General features: G+C 43.5%; 1 pseudogene; it reads left to right on the top strand.

The window, feature by feature from the left end:
* Positions 1–4,695: 4,695 nt before the first annotated feature.
* LOC124696506 lies at positions 4,696–6,050 on the top strand (annotated as a pseudogene).
* Positions 6,051–6,950: the final 900 nt, after the last annotated feature.

Here is a 6,950-nt window from a genome sequence, read left to right as displayed (position 1 = left end):
GTAGCCGCCCCCAAAGTGATGGACATAAAGGTACCTCCAGCAGCTGAATCCAATAAATTCCGCGAAGAAAAATTTAGTCCTCGCATAGAAGGTTTGGATGATCATCCAAGTAGTCAGTCCATGGGTTGGGCAATTCTTTACCAAAGTTTTCATTCTCTCCCATGCTTGAGCAAAATGTTCAGTATCTAATTGCTTAAAATTCATTATGCTACTTCTCAAAGATATAATTTTAGCGGGAGGATAATATCTACCAATAAAAGCATCTTTACACTTAGTCCATGAATCAATACTATTCTTAGGCAAAGATAGCAACCAATCTTTAGCTCTTCTTCTTAATGAGAAAGGAAACACTTTCAATTTAATAATATCACCATCTACATCCTTATACTTTTGCATTTCACAAAGTTCAACAAAATTATTAAGATGGGCAGCAAGCATCATCGAACTAACACCGTAAAATTGATCTCTCATAACCAGGTTCAGTAAAGCAGGTTTAATTTCAAAGAATTCTGCTGTAGTAGCAGGTGGAGCAATAGGTGTGCATAGGAAATCATTATTATTTGCGTTTGTGAAGTCACACAACTTAGTATTTTCAGGGGTATTCATTTTAGCAACAGTAAATAAAGCAAACTAGATAAAGTAAATGCAAGTAACTAATTTTTTTTGTGTTTTTGATATAGAGAGCAAGACAGTAAATAAAGTAAAACTAGCAACTAATTTTTTTGTGTTTTGTTTAGGTGCAGCAAACAAAGTAGTAAATAAAATAAAGCAAGACAAAAACAAAGTAAAGAGATTGAGAAGTGGAGACTCCCCTTGCAGCGTGTCTTGATCTCCCGGGCAACGGCGCCAGAAAACAGGCTTGATGCGCGTAAATGTACACGTCCGTTGGAAACCCCAAGAGGAAGGTATGATGCGCACGAGTGGCAAGTTTTCCTCGGAAAGAAACCAAGGTTTAATCGAACCAGGAGGAGCCAAGAAGCACGTTGAAGGTTGATGGTGGCGAAATGTGATGCGGCGCAACAACGGGGATTCCGGCGCCAACGTGGAACCTGCACAACACAACCAAAGTACTTTGCCCCAACGAAACAGATGAGGTTGTCAATCTCACCGGCTTGGTGTAACAAAGGATTAACCGTATTGTGTGGAAGATAATTGTTTGCAAGAAAACAGTAAAGAACAATTGCAGTAGATTGTATGCGATGTAAAGAATAGGACCGGGGTCCACAGTTCACTAGAGGTGTCTCTCCCATAAGATAAAAGCATGTTGGGTGAACAAATTACAGTCGGGCAATTGACAAAATAGAGAAGGGCATAACAATGCATATACATTATATGATAAATATAGTGAGATTTAATTGGGCATTACGACAAAGTACATAGACCGCCATCCAACCGCATCTATGCCTAAAAAGTCCACCTTCGAGGTTATCATCCGAACCCCTTTCGGTATTAAGTTGCAAAGCAACGAGACAATTGCATTAAGTATGGTGCGTAATGTAATCGACAACTACATCCTTAGACATAGAATCAATGTTTTATCCCTAGTGGCAACAGCACATCACAACCTTAGAACTTTTCGTCACTGTCCCGGTGTCAATGAAGGCATGAACCCACTATCGAGCATAAATACTCCCTCTTGGAGTTAAGAGCAAAAACTTGGCCGAGCCTCTACTAGTAACGGAGAGCATGCAAGATCATAAACAACACATAAACAATAGATTGATAATCACCATAACATAGTATTCTCTATCCATCGGATCCCGACAAACACAACATATAGTATTACGGATAGATGATCTTGATCATGTTAGGCAGCTCACAAGATCCAACAATGAAGCACAATTAGGAGAAGACGACCATCTAGCTACTGCTATGGACCCATAGTCCAGGGGTGAACTACTCACTCATCACTCCGGAGGCGACCATGGCGGTGTAGAGTCCTCCGGGAGATGAATCCCCTCTCCGGCAGGGTGCCGGAGGCGATCTCCTGAATCCCCCGAGATGGGATTCGCGGCGGCGGCATCTCTGGAAGGTTTTCCGTATCGTGGCTCTCGGTGTTCTGGATGCTTCCGGGCAAAATAGAAACCTGGGCGTTGATTTCGTCCAATTCCGAGAATATTTCCTTACTAGGATTTCTGAAACCAAAAACAGCAGAAAACAGCAACTGGCTCTTCGGCATCTTGTTAATAGGTTAGTTCCAGAAAATGCGTAAATACGACATATAATGTGCATAAAACATGTAGGTATCATCAATAAAGTAGCATGGAACATAAGAAATTATCGATACGTTGGAGACGTATCAACCGGCGGCGACGCTGTATGCGCCATGGCGTGGATGACGCGTATATCGAAGGCGATGGCGATGTTGTCGATGATGTCCCGGTCGATGGCCGCGAAGACGATCCGAGAAGGATGGCCGCTGCAGCCTGTCGAGGCAAGCGGTAGCCAGCCAAGACGCGTTGTTGCTTGCCGCAGCGGCCTGCCGAGGCAGGTAGTAGCCAGCTGAGACGCATTACTGCCTGCCGTAGAGGCCGCGACGGCCTACCGAGGAAAGCACAGCGACGATAGAGGCAGGCTTGCGTGCGCGGTGTAGATTGCGATTCCGATGTCTGAATAGAGACGCGCGATGACGGCGGCGGTGGACGACTCAGTTTGATCTATGATCGGTGAACCAAAAGAAAAAAACACCGGTCGATCGACCAGCGGATAAATAAGAACCGATCTATAGATCAGAAAAAAAAAGACTAAGCACAACCGATCGGCCCGTTTGGTTGTTGCAGAGACCGGATACATCCTATTTTGCGGTCGCCGCAAGAACCTTTTCCTGCGGGTGCTTTTACACGGTAGACACGTGTCTCCTCCAGCAAGCTGTACGCACCCTGCGCTACAGAAGACTTCCTCGCCCTTCTTTCTCCACTTTCCCCTACCTCGAGCGAACCCTCCATTCTCAATTCGCTGCTCTTCGCCTCTGCATTCTCCGCCGCCGCCCGCCGAGGTCAGCCCTCCCCCTTGAGTCCGATCGTCCATGTTAATTACTTTGCCGAGTTACTCAATATCTTTGGTGCGGTTCTTGGCGGTGGTGACCTTGCTCGCTGCCGGCGAGGGGAGCAGTTGAGCAATTGGAGGTCCAGGGCTTTGCAGCTCGTCTTCGCTTGCTGCGATCCGCTAGCGATCGTCGTATCTTCTTTAATTTTGTCATTTCAATTGTGATCTGTCGTGTTCTTATTTTCCACCCATGAGCTCGTGCGGGTTCTGGTGCCGGTGCCCGGTGTAGGGTTTTCGTGGGGAGGTCCTGGAGGTCACGCCAGCGGCCAGCAAACTGTTCGATGTTATGTGTGTGAGCGTTAGGACTTTCTCTTTCTTTCTTGGCCATACATAGCTCATAGCCTCATAGGCCACTGGGGATGAGTGTTCATGCGCAGCGCAGGCCACACGCTGCCTGTTGCTTCTGGAGCTGGCTTAATCACCAAGTGCGTGCTATCGCTTCATTATCTCACTAGGCCAGTCTCAGGAACTACGGAACTTAGCACTTCTTTAGTTACTTGGCTAAACTTGTTCAGTCAGTGGGCGCTCTTTTACCTTATTATTGTTATGTCATTTGTGCAGATCCCATGGATGACAAGAGTCAAAAGGGGAAAGAGAAGGATGTCTGTGCTTCTGCTCCTCCCCATCGCCCCAAGGTTAGTATATCCGCAACACTCTAACTAATTGTGTTATGTGTATGTTCATTGTGTTTTGGTGCTTACAATTAATTGTTTTACCCTTTGTGGATGCAGGGCCGGCTCAAATTTACGCCTAGGGTGCCTACCAAGAAAGCCTCAAAAATTGTCCCCAAGATGTAATGTACATTGAGCATTGTTCTGTTTATGCATGCTTGTTTCGTTCAGTGTCATCTATTTAACTACATGCGCAGTGCTTGTGGGATGATGGTAATTAATGGTGGGATTCTACAGGGAACCAGAAGAGGAGAATGAGCTTCAGGCAATTGATAAGGAGTTGTTGATGAAGCTTAGAATGGCTCAGGTACTTGCATGTCGGAGCATTCTATGTATACTTGATTTAGGTTGGTGGTGTTTTATTCCATAGTTTCACATGCAGAGTGCACGTGCTCTTGAAAGAAGATCCAGGGCTGACAAAAATGGTTAGTATTTAAGTGTTATTTGCCCCAACGGGAAACAGCTTATCAGTTATGTTCAGCTGCTGTTAAACAAATTTCCTTTTGTAACCTTCTTTATATCACTAAGAGCTGATTAGCAAAATTGTAACAAATAACACACCAGGATCTCTATATCTTTGAACTATTCATACCACATATGAATTTCTAGGATAGCTGTTGCCTGTTGAATAACGAGAAACTGACCAAGTGCAAGGAGTATAGTAATTCAAATTAATATGCAAGTTCCATTGAACTTCCTTTTGTCTAAGCAGATGTGTTAGGTCAGGAAAATCTGGATTCTGGGGTTATCTCATGAAATTGGCACTAGCCTAGATATAAGTAGATTGGATGTTTTTTTTTTCCAAACTAACCACACACAGCATGATTTCTTAAATAATCTTTGTAATATAAAATAATATTTTATTTATTTAAAGTCAGCACGGGAATGGTTAATCAGTTGTGTTGTTTTTTCAATACCATCCGAGAAATGGCATGTGTTGTTTTTAGTTTATTTATTAATAACATACTGCATCATTACGATGGTAGAAGCTCATGTCGACGTTGTATTTGGACAAGTGAACCCTTCAATTGCAAGATCCTCTCTCACCCATAAAACCTCTTCATCAGGTAGTAGTAGTTTAAGTCTGCCACTCCCATTTCTTCCATATTTACCTTCATCTGACCACTTACAGAGCAATTTATGATTTGTTCTGCAAGTTAAACAAGAGATGATAGACCTTTTCAGTAACTATATGATGTCTGAAGTTACAACTTCTGCTGCAAAGTTACCCAAGCAGTCTGCTGGACCTCAGGTTAGCAAACCCGTTAGGGTGGGATCGTGGGGCGTCGGTTCGCTATTTACCTGACTTCTTATCTCCTGCTAATTTAAGCAGGACTTTACCCACCCCAGCTACAACTATCCTCCTATTTCTCTCCCTCTAAGGAGGCCCTTCTCTGGAGATCCAGGTTCTGGTATTCTTCAATCTTACATTTTTGCCACATGGTGGTCAAAGTTTGTCTTGAAATAATGCCTGTGTTGACATACCTTTACCTTTGGTGCATAGTTTTTGATGAAGACGAGTTTTCTTCCAACAGAACAGAAGATGGTGAATTAACTGCAGCTAAAGAACTTGGGCTCATGGTATGTATATCATATTGCATGATATCATGTCTTGAGGAACACCATTATTTTTCAGGTATTCATATCAATGAAAAAAAAATCACATGTCGGTGGAATTGTGGGTTACACATTTTGGATTAGGCTTGTATCTAATTTTGATCGAACTGATTATAGATGCCTCTGCTGTATAGTAGCCCATAACTAAGGTCTCGTATTAATATTTTGTTGACAGGACACTGAGGACATGATGAATAAACCTCAGTTGCTCTTCTTCCAGTTCCCTGCATCTCTTCCTTTACCGATGGTTGAGTCAGTTGCTGAGGCAGATATGGTCATCAGTGAGGATGATGAAACAGATGACTCCCAATCCAAGGAGAACTATAAGAAGAGGAGACTTGAGGCTATCCGTGGTTGTAAGCTGAAAGATATGCCAGGTGGTCTCTTGGGGAAGGTACTCGTGTACAAGAGTGGTAAAGTGAAGATGAGGCTCGGAGATGCACTCTTTGATGTGAGTGTTTGAAGTTCTCCTATTATCTATGCTGCATTTTCTGTTCAATCCTTCGATGATGCACTTAACATGAATACACTGTACAGGTATCGGCTGGTATGAACTGCGCATTTGCTCAAGAGGCTGTAGCGATCAGCACAAACAAGAAGCACTGCTGCAGCCTGGGGGAGGTGAACAGGCGTGCAATTGTAACTCCTGACATCGAGTATTTGGTGGGTTCAGTCAAGAGGATTGGTTAGTCTATGGGAAAACTGCAACTGACTACGGATGTTTGGAAGTGACGTATAGTCGGTAACAAGCTTGTCACTGCTTCTGCTTCTGTTTCACAGTGAGGCCTATGGAGATGTAAATTTTGCACTAGGAGAGTCGTGGAAATTGATAATACCATGATGCGGATTTGTAGTAACTGCTGATGGATATGTTCTGTTGATCCTTTATTTTTGCACGATATGGCTGGTGGGTTTTCTCAATTGCTGATATTTGTCACCTTCGTCAGGAGTTCAGACATTTACGGAAACGACCTGTCATTTTCAGTGATGCGGCATGTATGTGTAAAGCCAGTTTTTCTTCACTGGTTGCAACAAACTTCCCAAGTGTGTTTCCCCTCAAGATTATGTTTCAATGGTTATCTTGCTGTGTGTTCACCTTTGGTGGCATGGTTTGTTGTCAATGCCGGCTGAAGTCTGAAATGTGGTAACAGAACAAAAGAAACGAGACTAATGCCGGCTGAAATTTGGCATCAGACAATATGAATGCAAGTTTGTTAGCTAGTTTTTATCTGCACTGCAGATTGTTTGCTAGTTTGTATCTGCGCTGCAGATTGTTTGCCAAGCGTGAGTAGCAACCCGAAATGTGTGCATGGAGAAAGCCGGACGGGACAAGACAAAAGCGTGTCAAGGAGGACAAGATGATCTGGTTGACGCCTTCCAAGTTTATCATCAAGTAACAATTTACAATCTTCCAAGCCAAGCTTAAGAAATGATGATGGTGAGTTGCTAACCTTCCAATATAGATATTTGTGCCAAACAGGATCGAGTTGAGGGGCACGGAGTTAAACATTGTGTAAGCACCCCCTTGCTGGTATGATTGCTAGTGTGAGGCTCGAACTCGACACACGTCAAACGTGCGAAGGAAGAAAGAAGGAACATAATCAAAGCAGAGAGAGA

The sequence above is a fragment of the Lolium rigidum genome, chromosome 3 (assembly GCF_022539505.1).
Source record: "Lolium rigidum isolate FL_2022 chromosome 3, APGP_CSIRO_Lrig_0.1, whole genome shotgun sequence".
Taxonomy (NCBI): domain Eukaryota; kingdom Viridiplantae; phylum Streptophyta; class Magnoliopsida; order Poales; family Poaceae; genus Lolium; species Lolium rigidum.
Note: the sequence above shows the minus strand (reverse complement) of the source record. Positions and strands in the feature narration are given on the sequence as shown.